Source organism: Sapajus apella, unplaced genomic scaffold (genome assembly GCF_009761245.1).
Source record: "Sapajus apella isolate SASKATOON/1434 unplaced genomic scaffold, GSC_monkey_1.0 scaffold5, whole genome shotgun sequence".
NCBI lineage: Eukaryota > Metazoa > Chordata > Mammalia > Primates > Cebidae > Sapajus > Sapajus apella.
Window position 1 is genome coordinate 49,266,892 of NW_022436945.1, and position 18,662 is coordinate 49,285,553.

Below are 18,662 nucleotides of genomic sequence, written 5' to 3' on the forward strand. Positions count from 1 at the left end.
ATGTCTTCCTTCATGATTTTATTTGGAAGCCCAGTAAAATATTTGAAAGTTGTAGTGTGCCCCAGAAATGATTCCTAATTCATTACTTTTTTAATGGTTTGGAGTTCAACAAAGTTGAGTTAACTTATGTTCATCATGGTTATACTACAAATATGGCACTTCACAAACCTCTTAATATGGCACTTACAAAAGTTATGGTTAAACTTTTGTAAGTTTATGGTTAAAAGTTATGGTTAAAAGTTTTGTAACCATAACTTTTTAAAAATTATGGTTAAACTACTATGTATCTAATATTATAACTGCTATAGCCTAAATATCTGTGTCCCTTCCCCCCCCAAAAAAAATTCTTATGTCAAAATGTAATTCTCAATACAGTAATATTGAGAGGTGAGGCCTTTAGAAGGTGATTAGTTCATGGGATGGAGTGCTCATGAATGAGATTAGTTCCCATATAAAAGAGGTCCCAGGGAGCTTATTCCTCTTTCCACCATGTGAGAACAGAGCAAGAAGGCACCATCTTTGAAGCAGTGAGTGAACATTTATCAGACACAGCACCTGATGGCACCTTGATCTTGAACTTTCTGGCCTCTAAAACTGTAAGAAATAAATTTCTGTTTGTAAGCCACCCAGTTCAACATATATTTATGCAGCCTGAACAGACTAAGACAATACCTCATACCATCTGAGCTTACAAAAGTTGTTAGATCTGTCATTTTCATGATATAATAAAGTGGATTTAATGATGATTTCTTTGACATTATTTTAAACTATAAAAGAAGTAACATATAGAAAAGCACATGTATCTAGTACATAGTGAACAAAGTGGACACAAATTTGCTCTCTAGATAAATGATACTGAGGTATTTCATTACCCTTCCCATACTTTAGACATTTTCTGAAATAGCTATGATTCAGGTTATTTTATTTTAAAAAAACTAAATAAAACTATTTATAATGGAAATTATCAATCAATATGTCTGTAGTAAAATGAAGAACATCTGTTTCTGAAAGTTGTCATAGAGGTAGAAACATGCAATACGTAAAATGAAAAAAGCTAGTACAATATACATAACTGATGAAAGATTAATATTCAGAATTTAAAAGCATTGTTCAAGTAATTACTAAAAATACATAAAACCCAAAAATGATATGGAAAAAGAACTTTTATATTCATTTCATAAAATTTAAATGGTCAACAAAGCATTGAAATAAACAAAATGCTTTCAATTCCATCGGCAATCAGGAAAGGGAGATAATTAGGCAATTACAGGGAAAAATTGAAATGTCAATAAAAAAAAGTATTATTAAAAGTTAACTCTAATTCAATTTCAAATAGTAATGTAAACTAGGAGAAGCATTCACTATTATTAAAATCAAATAAACTTATAATGCATGACCCAAGAATTGCATTTCTGCATCTATAGACTCAAATAATTTGTTCACATATGTACATGGGTACACATAAAAGAATATTTATAGCAGCATTATATATCCTGTAGTGGAAACCAACTGTCTATCAGCAGTGGAATGACTAATGAAACTGTGATATACTCAAACAATAAAATGTTACACAGCAAAAGGACAGGAGTAAAATACACCTGGCTACAACATGTGGACGATTCTAACAGAAAAAAAATATATTGAAAAAGAAAGGCAAAAAATACATATAATGTAATTTAATGCACATAAAATTTGGAAAAGTGTAAATTAAACCATTCTATTTAAGAGTATATACATAGATGATAACATTAAAAAGAAAGACAAGTATTTGATTGTCATCAAATTCAAGATATTGATCATCTCTTGATGGGGGAGAGGTCATGATTTCCAAAGAGCTAATGGTGGCTTCTGGCAATGTTTTATTTCCTGACCTCAGCTGTGGACATATACATTATTTTTAATTTGTTTGGTATATTATACATGTCAATGTTATATACCTTTATGTGTGTGTGTGTTATGTTTCAAAATAAATAAAAATATTTATAAACTGATGCAAGAAATAATCCTCCTTTTGACTTTCTTAAAAAGCTTAAAATCCTTCTATTTAAGTACCATTTCATTTCCTTTTGCCTCTCATAATATAGCCCACAACCAAACTTCCTGCCTGCAGTCATCAGCAGCTGTTCCACCAGTCAGTCACATTGATCAGGAACTCCCATGACCATCTCTTGGGTGTTCGAACAAGCTAACTCTGTTCCTTGTATTTAGTCCTGTTTCTTAATAAATAGTAACTTCAAATCTAATTTAATTATCATGAAACTTGTGAAGTACAAAGTCTCTAATTTTAGATATATTCATATATCTGTTTTAGTACTCAGAAAGGCCTGTTGTTAATTATCTAGTTAAATCTTCTCTACCTATTAAATTATAAAGATTTTTTTTTTCTTTTTCTTTTTTTCTTTTGAGGCGGAGTTTCACTCTTGTTGCCCAGGCTGGAGTGCAATGGCGTGATCTTGGCTCACAGCAACTTTTGTCTCCTGGGTTCAAGCGATTCTCCTGCCTCAGCCTCCCGTGTAGCTGAGACTACAGGCGTGCACCACCATGCCCAGCTAATTTTTGTATTTTTAGTAAAGATGGGGTTTCACCATGTTCACCAGGATGGTCTTGATCCCTTGACATCGGCCTCCAAAAGTGCTGGGATTATAGGCATGAGCCACTGTGCCCAGCCAAAATTGTAAAGATTTATATCAAGAACTATATGTTAATCATTCTTCCCTAAGGCTAATTTGTACCTGGATTTCTTGGTTGTGGGTCAGAAAAATCTTCCTTTTAAAATCTAAAGTCTAGCCCAGTAAACTTAGTTTTCTTTATTATGAAAACAATAGATTTTTCAGAATTAGGTCAGTATTAATGTACAACTTTCTATAAGTTAGCTAGCTACCTATCTACCATACAAGAGGATGAGGCTTAGGTATGCAAGTTCTTGATGCAAATCAGAGCTGTTTATCTCTGGTATGACCAAGCAAGTAACATTAATTTTATGGTTCAGAACCATTCAAACTATTGACAACTTCCAACTTAAGTCAGAGAAATAAAATAATGTGAATGATTTAGATATTATATGTATTTTGAGTTTAAGAAAATACAGATAATGTGAAATTGATTGCTACTCTCATTCAATATTTTAAAACTGGAATCACGGTATAGAGCAATGAAAATATTGTCCTGGCCAGACAGTGAAGGAATTCCTAAGTCTGGCAGTCTAAAATACCAGCACATCTTCATCTAAGCATTCCTAAATACCCATTAAAGGAATGAATGCTTACATACATGAGAAAATTAAAAGGAGGGCAGAAGGAATTTCAATGGATATTTAGAAGTTTTAAAGATAAATTTCAATTTTCTGTCTTAAAAAAACAGTTATCTTAATATTAGAAAGCAGATAACAGAAAACAGAGAGAAGGAAGTGACATGTAAGGACAAGCAATGCTTGTAACTATAGTGTGACCTTAACATTTCAGGGTGATAGAGACACTTTCATACATTCAGGAGCAGGGAATGCTAATGAGCAACATATTAAAGAGAATTGTGAAAGCCTACAGAAAAATTTCATCAACAACTGTCTTGCTCTAACCAAAACTTTACACTCTTTAGATAATATTTGAAAACAAAACAAAACTAGAATAAAACAAAAACAAATTATTTTTGGTGCATGGGTTTATATAAACATTTTACTTAAGGTTATCTTTTAGATAAAGGATATTTTATTAGGTTGAGAAAATAAAAGTTTCTAATACAAAATAATTACTAACATGCTCTGTGTAGGGTTGTAGCTAGTTCTATTTGCTTATGAATTTCTAAATCAATAAATTTGTACTCATAATCATGAATCTAGTATATTTATCAATGTAGAAAGATTTTGCTTTGAAGCCTAGCCAAAAAAATTTTAGGCTGAGGCATTCACATATGAATTTTAAACTCAAAGAAGAATAATGGTTTATATCAAAACCTATTTGTGTAGAATTATATAAAATGTGTATTAAGGCCTCCTGCAATGAGCTACATCTTGAGAAACTAAACCATACTGGGTCATTTATTTCTCTAATAAATTTTCATCTTACCACTTGTTTAAAAATGCACATTCTGTGCCAGTCCCATTGCCAATTATCATTAAGTTTTGTTATTTTAAATAAGCTGTTTAGATTTTTGCACATGTAAAAATCTATAACAAAAATATTGTGCAACCGATGTATTTCAAATTCTTGCATTTTAATTGACAGATAATGATTTATAATTATCCATAAAAAAACTGTAAGGATTTTTAAAAAGTAAACATATAGACATTCCAAGTGAATTACTTGTGTGTTTATACATGTTCTTGTCAACATTAATTTTCCCTCTCTATTAGGTCATTTACATTATCATTAAAAATATCTTGTTTGTCCCCTCACTTATTTCAAGCAACTACTCCCACTCCATTCTCTTCTTCTTCTTTTTTTTTTTTTTGCATCACTCACTTAAAGAGCTGCTATAATGCCTGTCTGCACTTACTCCTTCCCATTGTCTTCCCTGCAGTAAAACAATTTGCTTTCTTCAGTCCAGTAACATTATGTATATATGTCTTAATTTGACCTCCACATAAGAAAATTTTATGGGTAATTTATTCTCAGAATATTTCATCAGCATTTGACACTCTTTATACTTATTTTCTTTCAGAAATCTTTCTTTCTTTAGAATCCAGGAAGATTTCTTGTTCGTGTCCTTCACAGGACATCACTTTCAACCATTTTGCTGGTTATTTCTCAAAATGATGAGGGCTCAAGTGTAAGCCTTCAAACTTATTGTCTTTACTCAATTGTCTTTGCTTAATTTAGAAACGATCTCCTCAGTTGTGTGCTTTTATTTACCATATTTATGTTGATGGGTCCAACATGTATATATTTGTTGCTGTCAAATCCTCAAATATTTTTGTGTCTAATTATAAAAATATAAGTAAATGTGTCTAAAAATAAACTCTATTTCCACACACCCCTACATTCTGCAAATCTCACATGCTTCATCTTAGTAAACACATTTCTCCTTATATAAAGACAAAAATACTCAGTTATATTTTAATTTTATTTATAATTATCATTCTGCCTTGCATTTAATACATAAGCAAATCATACTGGGTTCATCTATCAAATGTGTGTCAAAAATTCAAGTTTCTTATGTTTATCCATGCTAAATATTAGATTTTTAATATTGGGTTACTTAACTCCATATTCTCAATGCCATTTCCTAAATGCATACCATGAATCTCACAGTCAGTATGATACAAGTCTCCTATATCAGTTTTAGCTGTTTTTGGAAGATATGCTTATCTTTTCTGGTATCTGTTGAATTCTACAAAGATAATTTTTGCCTGTGTGGCCTTAAGTATGTTTTGTTATTGGACTATCTCACAAATGAATCAGACTCTCCAAAATGTCAAAATTAAATCATTTTCATATGACTCTATTAAGAAAAATAAATACAGAGAAAGAGATTTTGATATTTCTATGCTAGAGTGATAGTTTGTTATGCCAATCATTACATAACTTGGAAAATAATAATAATCTGACAAAATTTTACCTTGATGTTTGGTCTTTATTTTTCTTTTATTTTCTTCCCAAATTCCCTCTCTTTGGCACTCTAACTTTAGCATTTTATTGTTTTATTTTGAATATTTCATATGTATAAATATATGTATATATTTATATATATAAAATTTTTAAATTGTGAATCTGACATAAATTTGAATTGTAGTAAAAATGTGCCTGATTTTTACCATTTAATTTCTGTAACTCCCTAACTGGCTAAAGAATCCGAATAACTTTCTGATCCCTTAAAATTAGTTACTTTCCAGTTAGAAATTTTGGTTTATAGTTGATTAAATTCATGGATTGTTTTTAAAAGTCAAGTTTAACTTACAGTACTTCAGTCACTTAAATATTAATACTTATGTTCTAAGTGAATCAATTTTTAATAACTTGAACATGAAAAAATAGAGATTTTAGATAGGAAGGGTATGAATTAGAAGTTTTTTTTTTTTTTTTGGTCTGTTTGTTTGTTTCCACAGCCAAACCAAATCTTACCAGCTTAGGGATTTGGGAACAAATGAGGTGAACAGGAGTGGAAACTACATTAAGGAGAAATTCTATGAGACACTGATGAGCGAATAGCAGAAAATGCCATTTTGTGGTCCAGATGGCTTAATATCATGTCACTGTTGGAGAAATGGGTTTTTTAAAGTCCTGTGGACAACAAATTGTTGTTACAACATTTAATACTTAAGTTGACTAATATTTTATTGTCATATATATATAATCTGCAATTTTGGTTCCAAAATTGAAGATTATAAATATGCAATTATCTAGTTATTCAAAATTGCAGATTATAAATATGGACAGTGCTTCAGAGTTTACATAGTGAATATCAGCATTGTTGAGGTGGCATATTTTTATACCTTCAATTGTTGTATAAGTACCACAAAATGATAGTTTGTGACTTAAAAAAAATGAACCCTATTTTTTTCATAGTTATGGACACCAGGAATCCAAGGTCAAAGGGTCAACATATTTGGTTTCTTCTGGTGGCTGTGAAAGAGAATATGTCCTATGTCTACCTTCTAGTTTCTGGTTTTCTGGACATCTTTGGTGTTCTCTGGCTTACTTATGTATAACCCTAATCTCTGCCTTCATGTTTACATAGTGTTTTCCCTGTATGTGTGCTTCTGTATCCTAATATCCGCTTCTTCTGTAGTCTTCTGTAGTACGTTAGTAGTCTTGTATTACAGGCAGTACGATATAACTTCATCTTAACTAATTACATCTACATCACTTTCATTTCCAAATCAGATCACATTCTAAAGTTTTGTGGGTTAAGCCTCTAACATGTGAATTTCAAAAGGATGTCATTTGTAATAGATAATTTTGTGAGTCAACTTAACTGAGATATGGGATGACCAGATACCTGATTATCCTTTACTTCTGGTATATGTGGGTATTTCTGGAAGAGATTAGCCTTAGAATCAGTGGGCTGAATAAAGCAGATTGAGTAGATATTTCCCTCTCTTACTAAAAGCATGGTTATATGAAGACTTCATGCCTGGTGCTTCCACAGTAGTCTTAAAATCACAAAAGGACACTATAACCACACTAAAAATGGAAATATGAAAACTACACATATTTTTGTGGTTGCTGTTAACTTGCTGAAAATAATTCCTAGAATCACATTTTAATGCTCCTGTATGTCATATGATAAAGGTCTTTGGTGTTTTAGCTGAATTTAATTTATAAAACATATCTGTCCATACAATAGTGCCATGCTTAATCTTGCCTTATTTGTTTCTAATGCATAGCATAATTTCTTTGGAGATTAATGTAGAGGATAGAAGCATATTTGAATAATCTCTAATTTTCCTCTAAAATGAATTGCTAAATACTAACATAGTATTATTTAACTTGGAAAACATACTCTATTAAACAAATTTTGGTGACATCATTTAGGAAAATTATAAAATTCTAACTGTATAATTATGAATTTAAATACATAAGAACCTAAATGCAATAGCCATTGAAAATAAAAAATTGTAATACTGAATTTTAAGAATGTTATAGAATAATAATAATCTGTGACTTTTTTTGTATGGCCTATATGATTCACATCTAATATAAATTTGTTTTCTAATTTGAAATTGGTAAATCTAGCTTTGCAAAGGGTAGAATCATATCATTAATTTATGTATGCATATATATATATCTCCTATATATGTTATATGTATATCATTATATATGTACACATACATAGAGCATAATCTAGTTTATTCTTATACCCTTAGCTCTCTATTTAAAATTTTATAATATTCTATTCAAAATCTCTAGTTTCCTAATTAGAAGGTTTTATGACAGCATAAATAACCATATTGAAAATAAAAGTTGCAAAGAATTACATCATTACTGTAAATATGGCATAGGTTTATCTCTATAGTCTCCTACTGCAAAGGGCTGAATAATGTGAAAGTCATGATTATCTATGGATTCATATATATATCATAAACCATGACTCTATAAATGGAAAGCTGACACCCTCTCAATCTAACTTTTATGATATGATGAACTATGTCATACAGGACCCACTAAAGAAACACAGAACACAACATTTATTTCATCAGAGAAAATGTAATATAAATAATTGTAAACTAGGCAAAAAAATTGTTTACTAGGAAACTAAAAGCATAAAGAGGATGCTCTAAAGTATCATGGATGTACTAACTACAGGGAGGACCAAAGGAACAAAGGAAATAGTCTAGAAACGTGAAAGCTAAAGACTTAGAACAACTACACTCCCACCATATCTCATTTCCATATGCCGTCATTATTCACCTGGAAAACCCATAACCATTTCTTATATCTTATCTTGTGCTACTTCCTATACGTACCTTACAGACAGTGTAATCCCAACACCCTAATTGCTCAAACATAGGATGGTATTTACATAATTATTATACTATAATGTATTATTTGTAACTTGATACATTATTACTTATAACATCAATTATTATATATGCATAAAATAATTTTCAAAGTTTATACAGTCAACTTAAAAAATATTTAAATAATAATTTGTTTAAAGTCAAGAAATTAATGTTAACAACATGAACATGGAAAATACTATCAACAGAGACAAGAAAGAGCAAACAGCAAGAGGAATAGAGGAGGGAATAAGGTTGTAATATCTTCATTATCCTAAAAGTAGGGTATAGTTTATGACTAAAGTTTATAAAATATGATAAAGATATTAGGTTATAATTTAAAGCTTTGTTAGATGATATCAAAATACTTCTTGAAAAATCTTGTTATATGAAAGCTATTGAGAACACCCATTACAAATAAAGAATAAAAGTTTAAGGGAGTTAAGTCTTCATTACTAATAGCAAGTAGTTGGCATATTATTTAAATTTACTCTCAAACAGAATACAAACATGAACAGCTAAAAGAAGCTACTCTGAGGAGTGGGAATGGAGGTGAGGTGGTAAAGCAAAGGAGATCCCTGCATTTCCTTTCAAGTTCTTCAGTAATATTGACTAGTTAGTATTAACATATACGCATATCACTTTGATAGAATTAAATTTAATTACAGAAATGACTAAATGCATAAAACTACCTTTCCAAAATCACAACAAAACACTCTACCAAACTGAATATACCTAAATTAACTAGATGTACATTAAGTAAACACATAGGTGTAAGGACTTAATCTGAAATACTAGAGAAATATAAAAACAAACAAGTCTTGCCCTTGCTTTCATGAACTCTTATTCCTCATTATATTATTTTTAACTATTAATTTATCAGAACAAAAAACTGTAGCTAATAAACATGTAAAGAATAAAGGGTACATTTTATAAAACTAACCATGATTTTAATAAAATGATGCATATAAGCAGCTATTTAAAATGCTATTTACATTGTTGAAAGGCTTCAAGAAAGGGTTAAATTTCCACAATACAATTTCAAAATAAAAATCCATTACCTTTAATTAACATCAGCAAAATTATTATAAACTTACAGAAAAACAAACAAATATATAATTGTAACTTGCAAAAATCATACCTTGACAAAGTTGGTTTCATTTTAAGAAGAAAATATAATATAATATAATATAATATAATATAATATGATACATTATTTTTAGCTAAAGCCCATATTTTATCCATGTTTTCTTAATTTTTTACTTGTCTTTTTTTGTTCCAGGGTCTCACAATGGGTTACCAAGTAACATTTACTTATATCATGTCTCCTCAGGCTCTTCTTGAAGGTGATGCTTTATAGCGGATTCCTTGTTTGGGTGACGTTGACAGTTTTGAAGGATACTGGTCAAATATTTTGTAGGATGTCTCTCTATTGAGATTTGCCTGATTTTTTGCTCATGATTAAACTGAGGTTACAGATTCTACAGGGAAGATCACAGAAATACAGTCTCATTCTCATCATATCATATCAACGGTACATGCTGTAAATTTGATTTAACAATGTAAACATTGACCTTCATCACCTGGCTGAAAAAGTGTTTGTCAAAGTTTCTCCACTGTAAATGTAATCTCCCTCCAGCATGAACATAAGGTGGAAATTAATAATTCGCTTTCTTGATGGTGAAATATCAGCACTAATTATTTAGAATTTTCCAAAAAAATTGTTTCTTCAATTAATTACTTAAATCAGTATATGCTCATGGATATTTCTTTTATACTGTGGATTTATATAAAATACTACATCATTAATTTTGTTGCCAAATTCATTCCAGCTTTAGGTATAGGGAACATCTTAATTTGTTCTTTTGTTCTTTTAATATATCCTCATAGTAGAAATTTTATTTGTTGAGTACTCCTTATTTCTTAGCTTAGAAAATTATCCAGATACAAATTGTGTGTTTCCTGCTGCTACCCTAAAGTTATTCATTTCTCAAAGGATACCAAATTCCTTATATTGAAAAATGATGTTAGAAATGAAGATATGAGTTACGAATGAGTGCTTGTTTTCTGATATTAGTGACATGTGTCTTCTCTATTTTATTTCTGCTTGTCCAACCTAGAACTCCATTTTAGTAATTACTTTTAAAAACCAGCTTTTGCATTTATTTATTTTCTGTCTTTAATTTCATTCATTTTTATTCTATTTTTGTTTACTTTTCTTCTGCTTGCTTTAGATTTAAATTGGGAAACTTCTTTCCCTAATTTCCTAAGATGGATAGTTAGACTGTTAGTTGTAAATCTTCAATTTTAACATAGGCATGAGTTCTATCTAAATATTGTTTGTGCCTCATCTCACACATTTTGATGTTTTATTTGAATTTTTATTTTAGTTTAAAATATTTTTAAAATTTCTCTTGAGCCTTATATTTGTCCGCATGTTTAGTTTAGAAATGTGTCCCTTATTTCTAAATGTTCAGCAATTTTTCAGCTATCTTTCTGTTATTCATTTCCAGTTTAATTTGATTATAGTATGAGAACTTTTTTGACATAATTTATTTACAGAATTTATTAATGTGAATTTTATGGCTCAAAATTTAGTTTGTCTTTGTGAATATAATGGGAACTTGGAAGTGGTACATATTTCACTGTTTTTGAATATTTTATGAATTTTAATTATTTGAGTGATAATATAATCAAGTAAACTATATCTTCAGAAATTGTTCTGCCTGCTTAATTTATCAATATAAATTACTGAGGAATGTTTCGATATTTGCAGATGTAATATTAAATTTCTATTTTTTACTTTTTTCAGTTTCTGGTGCATGATTTTATTTTTAATAATACGTTAAGCTCAGGGATACATGTGCAGCACATGCAGGTTTGTTACTTAGGTATACATATGCCACGATGTTTTGCTGCACCCATCAACCCATCATCTACATTAGGATTTCTGCTAATGGTCTCCATCTCCTATCTCCCTACCCTGTGATAGGCCTTGGTGTGTGATGTTCCCCTCCCTGCATCCATGTGTCCTTATTTTTCAACTCCCCCTTATTAGTGAGAACATCCAGTATTTTCTTTTCTGTTCCTGTGTTAGTTTGCTGAGAATGATGGTTTCCAGCTTCATCCATGTCCCTGCAAAGGACATGAACTCACCCTTTTTTATAGCTGCATGATTTTTGATGCTCTATTGTTGGATATATAAAGATTGCTGTCTTCTTAGATTCTCCACGAAGATCCATTACATGAGAACATTCATGTAACACCTGTCTTTATCCATAGTATTTTTTCCTATTCTTAATTCTGCTTTATCTAAAACAAAGACATCTACTCTATCTTACTTTAGATGAGTATTAGCATGATATAACTTATTCTGCTGTTTTATTTTTAACCTATCTGTGTCTTTACATATATACAGTAGTCATGCTACTAAAAACTGTTTTTTCTTTGATGTATTTAAATCATTTACATTTAAAGTGACTACTCAAAATTACTAGTTTTATTAATAATCAGCACTTGAAATAACAGCTACCACATTTGTACAATTTTTTGTTCACAACACTAATTCTTTGTTTACCTCCTCAATTTTGTTATCTCAGTTTCTAATTGAGCACTATACATAATTAAATTGTATATATCCTATGCCAGAAAAAAGAACACAAGCAGCCCATTGTGACTACCTCTATAATTGCTACTGACGTATTTTGCTGGACACATATTATACCTGCTTAAGCATTAAATAAAATTGAAATGTTAATTGAAAGTTCTTTTTAATTACACTTGAGAAAATATGTTAAGACATTTTGCTAAACATTCAGATATTAACTGCTAAGAAATTATATGTGCATTACTCATAAAAACAGAACTAGTTTTAATTTGTCACTGCTAATGGCAGGAAACCATTGTTTGACAAAAGATGTAATATAGCAATTTCTCATTCTGTTTAAAATTCATGAAGCCACATCCACACAGACAAATGCTTATTAATTTCTAAATTGCTTTATTGACTCTAATGACAAAAATACAGGCTTTGAAGGCTGCAATACAATTTCAATTAAAATGAATTTTCTATTACTTATTTAGTAGGACAGATAGTTTGAGTACTTTTACTTGTTGTAGATTTTTTAAAATATTGCATTGGATTATTGAAATTTGTGAGCATTTCTCAAATAAGCACATTTTCCAAGAAAAAGATGATTTCAGCTTATTATAATACCACATTATATCATGTATATGAATCCCTTTTTATTTAACTGGATAATTGGTTGTCTGAGTAACTGGGAAAAAAGGACACGGTAGAATTGCAAAAATGCCCTCTCATTCTACACTTCCCTGATTATGTGCAGGCTGCTTTGTGACTTTGCAACTCCTTCCATCCCAATCGATAGCGTTTGTTTCTCCACTTCTTAAATCTCAGTTTGACTTGTGACTTGTATCATCAGTTGAATGTTGTATTCACACAGTTGAATTAACACTGTACTGTTTCAGAACTTGAAAAGGTCAACAAACCTTGTGTGCTTCTTTGACATTTAGCAATCTGGCCCAATAATAAAAATACACCCAGACTAATCTGGCATTGAATGAGAGATTACTTGGAGTAGAGCTGAGTCATCCCAGCCAATACCTTTTTAGACCAGCCAGTCCTCTTTCTCAATAAACTATGTAAGTAAGCCAAATAAAGATCATCTAATCTTGACATGGATCAGAAGAACAATTCTGTAAATGTATAAAGTCCTAGGCAAATAAAAATAAAAATGAAAAATGTATTGTGAAATATTATGGTGATTTTGTGTTTGTTTAATATAGAGTATCATCAGTTGTGACCATATATAATCAAAACAACTTTGTATACTTGTGAAAATTTGGATCATAGAAGCATTTAATGGTAGTTAATATGCATACGTGAAAACATATCAGCTGCACTTCCCTTCTAGTATATTTATTCTTATTTAAATATATGCCTAAATAGACACAGCTATATGATGTTAAAATGTAAAATTTTATGAACATAGATATATTTAAAAGTGCTGATTTCATGTCATATCAAGAATGTAGTGTTTCCTTATTATCTTTTTTTTGCTTTCCAGCATTATTTGTATATGTTTGTGATTGTGTTTATGCATTACATAAGAGCAGACTTTTTGATTCATATTAAACTATTGATTTAATGAATTGGAAAATGAATGGCTTAATTCTATGGTTTTTCTATAAGCTCTTGCAGATGTTATTTAGAATGTTTGATTTTTTATTGAGATTGTTTCCATTTGTAAAGGAATGAGCAGGAATATAGAAATACATAAATGGGCGATGGGAGGAAGAGTTGTTAATTCTCTAAACTCAATATATTTTAAGAATATTGCATATTTTTTCATCCTAATATTAACTGGAGTCCCTAAATCCTGTTATGGCTCAAGTGATATTTATTAAATATCTATGTTAATTAATAAAGAATAAATGAATTTCAGCGATGTTTATATCTTATAGCAAACCTAATATATCTTCAGAATTATTTCCAATCCCCTTGTCATCACTTAGCTGAAATTCACTTTTTTATGTTAACCATTTCTTATATTAACAAAATACTTAATGTACGTCAGCATCCTTGCATCTGGGTCTCAGCTTATGTTGTTATTTGATTGTTGTGATTTTGTTGTGTGTTAAGGTATTCAAATGAGAAAAGAAGTCAAACTATGTCTCTGCCAACAATATGAATCTATTGCAAGAAAACCTCAAAGAATGCCAAAGGGCTTCTAAAACTGATACATGAATTCAGTAAAGTTTCAGGATACAAAATCTATGTACAAAAATCAAAAACATTGTAATACTCCAATAGTATTACAGCTGAGAAGGAAATCAAGAATACAATCCTATTTACAATAGTCACAAAGAAAACAAAATACCTAGGAATCGACCTAACAACTGAGGTGAAAGATCTCTACAAGGAAAATTATAGAACATTACTGAAAGAAATCAGAGATAGCACAAATAAATGGAAAAAAAATTCCATGCTCATGGATTGGAAGAATCAATATTGGTAAATGGCCATACTTCCCTAAGATGTTTATAGATTCAATGATTCATATCAAAATACCAATGTCATTTTTCACACAACTGGAAAAATTTATTCTATATAAAACATGACTTTCCCTACCACTGTTGGTATATCATTTCCATCAATCATAACTATGAAGCAGAATCATGTGAATACCTTAAACGCAACAAAATCACAACAATCAAATAACAACATAAGCTGAGACCCAGAAGCAAAGATGCTGATTTCATTGCTTTAAGGGGAGAAAGAGACATGTATTTACATTTACAGTGAAACTGTTAATGAGTATTCATTACATAAGTTAAAAATAAGGTGTTTATAAATAAATTATTTTATTTACTTTTAATCATATTTGTGTTTTTTACTGTGCATGAAAATCTTATCCAAAAATTTACTCAGTAGGCTTTATTGGAAATTTTGATGAATCTTGAGACAAAAACAATTGTGAACTAACTACTGCCAATAAACACAGTCTGATAATTTTATAGAAAATTTTTCTTACTTATAAGCTTCCTAGTATATATAGCCTAATATTCAGTCCTATAAAATACATGTGCTAAAATAATATTGTTCTTAAAGTGAGCAAGATAAAAATGTAATGCAGGGAAATGCTAAAACTACCTTAATAGTATAAAGTGAATATGACATGTAACTAGGTAAATTTTATACATTTCTAAAATTCAAGTACAGCCAAAATAAGAACATAGTGAAAATGAATAGAAAAGTTTTAGATTTAGAAAATATAAAATTATATTAAAATTTCATTTTAAAATAAGATAAACTTATTGATATTTTGAAAAATTCACTATATCCTTAGACAACTAAATATCTAAATATCTAAGATTAAAGACATTTATATGAATGTTACACATTTCTACATTTCAATGAGCTTTTAAACAGATGTTGTTGATAGAGCATTGTAGTGACATTTTGGAAAATTATTAAGCCAAAGAAATTTATTACTTCATTTATATACAAAATTTTTGACATCTTCTCAGAAATCAAATTACTCTTATTGAGTAACTGGTAAGAAAAAACAATAAATTATATATACAAATTTTTCACCCAATTGCTCTATAAATTTTTGAGAGTAAGATATATGCCAAAATAACTGTCCCTCAAGCGCAAACAGGGGTGCAAAATATTTTCATTGTTTGCAGACTTGATTCCTAATATATAAATAATATCAATACAGCATGTTATTACATATCTTAGAATCGAACGTTGTTTACATACATTTCAAGGGCTAAAAAACTGAGGAGACATAGGAAATGCAAATAACATTGGCAACACAAACGACTCCCAGAGTATTCTTTGAGAATACTGCATATTTGCCATCTAAAATTACAATGGCTAGGTAAAGGATTACCTAGTTAAAGTAAGAAGTGAGACTTGATTGAGGACAATGTAAGACAATTGTTTGGGCAGAAGGTACAACAAACAGACACAAATTATAAATAAAACCATGAAATAGAAAAGTGACAAACATTCCTCACTGGGGAAGGGAAGAATCTATTTTACATAGAATAGATTTTTCCAGTTTTGTGAAAAATGACATGAGTCGACAATTAGAAAAACTTTAATTGTGATTGATATTAGAAAACTATAGGTGGCCAGACCAGATAGATTCTCAAAAAAATGCTAGATTTGGGGTTTTATTTCAACAATAACAGAATGGATGCAACTGAAAGATTTTAAGGGAGGAAAAGGCAGCCATATCTGAAAGTCAGAAAGGTCACATTCTTGGAGATAGAATGAGGAGTTGATTGGAGTGAGTAAGCAAAGATTAATAAGAGAAACAGGTTATGAGGTATATAGAACTTTACTATCTTCTCAAATTTTCTGTAAATCAAAACTAATTAAAATAAAATATTTACTTAAGATATGTGACCTCTAAAAATACCGGTTAGCATTATAATTCAATTCTAGCCTTGGTCACTCTTCAAATGCTTTATTTGTCTTCAGCTTTTCTCTCCCCATGATAGTGTGAAAAACCTTTTAAATTTTTACACTCAGTGCTTACCACTGTAATTATCTGACATTCAAAATAGTTATCTAACACTGGGTTAGTCTGCATTCCCCAAAATAGTAGATGACAAATTGGTATTAGATATAAATGAGATATAATAGGGAAACCCCTGTGAGGAAAAATAGGCAAGAGACAGAAGAGATGAGGAGAGCCTTCAAACCGTGATCCTGGCCTGATGACTGTGAAAGATGAGAAGAACAAAGCGGTGAGCAGAAAGAGTTCCACACTACAACATGGTTGTAGCCAGGCCAATGAGGGTTCTTAATTCACTTTGAAAGAGCAATCAGGCCTCTCCCATGAGATTCATGGGAATCATTCATCCTATGAATCCCCCATTCATAAGTCTGTGGAGGTCAGTTTATTAGCTAAGAGCAGTCCACAGAAAGTATAATCTCAGTGCCAACAAGACGGTAAATGTTGAGTGCCTACATTTTTGAAATCACACAGAGTCTCCATCTCTACCATTAGGATTTACTATTTCGTGAATTTATGGTGCAATCCTTTGAATAACCAGGTTTTAAAAGGTTGGCTGAACTCAACTAAATTCCTAGGTTGCTTCGTTCCTCTTTCTGTCATAACTACTCTCAGATGGACACTGACCTAAGAAATAAGAATCCATAAATGTGGGGTTTATTCCCACAGATCTACGTACATGCTATTTATCTGACTCTAAATTCAACAGAATGTTTTAATTCACCACGTCTTTCAGGGATTCTTCAAGGGGTTCTATAAAGTACCAGCATTTTAATTTCCCTCATATTAATATATTGAGCCACTCATCCTTGAATCAAACTACATTTTTTTCAGCAACAGATGACTACATTAAAACTACAAATATTGCTGTAACTTGATCAGAGAATATTAGAAAATTAGAGTTAGGGGACATCAGTCTGGTCCTCTTATTACTGTAGCTTGTTTGTGCTCTTCAATTTGCTCCAATATCAAACCATCCATTTCCACTCATGTTTTCTACGTTTCTGCTGCTACACATCATTCAGGTCCTACAGGTCTTTTGTGACTAAGACTTAAAATGTCATTTCTATTATATGACAAATTGCTTCTATGGCTGTCTGATATTATAACCTAGAAATTGACCATATTCATCTCCTGATGAGTAGCACCAGTTGCACAGTCAACTAGATATATCATAGTTTGGAACTCAGTATCTACTAGTTGAAAGAGCATCTGATTTTTCATATTTTTGAATGATGAACAGACTTCTAATGCAGCTTACATCATATATATTTTTGTGGGTTTTTTTTTTTTTTTTTTTTTTGAGATGGAATCTGGTTCTGTCACCCAAGGTGGAGTGCAGTGGTGCTATCTCAGCTCATTGCAGCCTCCAATTCCCAGGGTCAAGCTATCCTCTCACCTCAGCCTCCCAAGTTGCTGGGACAACAGGCACATCTTACCATGCCCAGCCATTTTTTTTTTCTTTTTCTTTTTTTTGTAGAGACGGGATCTCACTCTATGCCCCAGTCTGGTCTCAAACTCTTGAGTTCAAGCAATCTGCCTGCTTTGGCTTCACAAAGCGCTGGGCTTACAGCCATGAGCCATCCCAACCAGCACAATATGATCTTTTTTTAGAACCCTACATAACCAAAATATGACTCTTTTATAAGAGTTTGTCAGAAACTCCTTGTAATCCTTATTTGCAACCATTATCACTATCACCATATGACCTATGAGACCATGTAGACCAAATGGAAAAAGCCACTTGTATTGAATTCTGAATCTGCTACAATTCTTCCTTTCTAGCCCTACTCGAAACTGTGAGTTTCCAAGTCTCCTGAGAATACTGTCAAAATAATATTTGCTATATGCAAACTTCAAAGGAGTCTACCAAATGTTCCACCTCTTTCTTGGTGGTGAGAATGTCAAGGTGCAACAATACATCCTTTAACTTGTAGGGAATATACACATATGTCCAAGAGCACTGAACTCTTAAAATGACACTAATGCAGCTGTCTCCTAAATCTTTGTATTTTACAGTTTCACATCTGTGGCATTATGGGTCTAACTAGGGTTATCAAAGCATTTGCTGTTATTACTTACTTTAATGTCTAGTAAACATTAATAAAGGCGATTTTTTCAGACAAATCACTGCAAAATTTGTATTAATTTGTTCTAGTGAAAATACTGCTTCT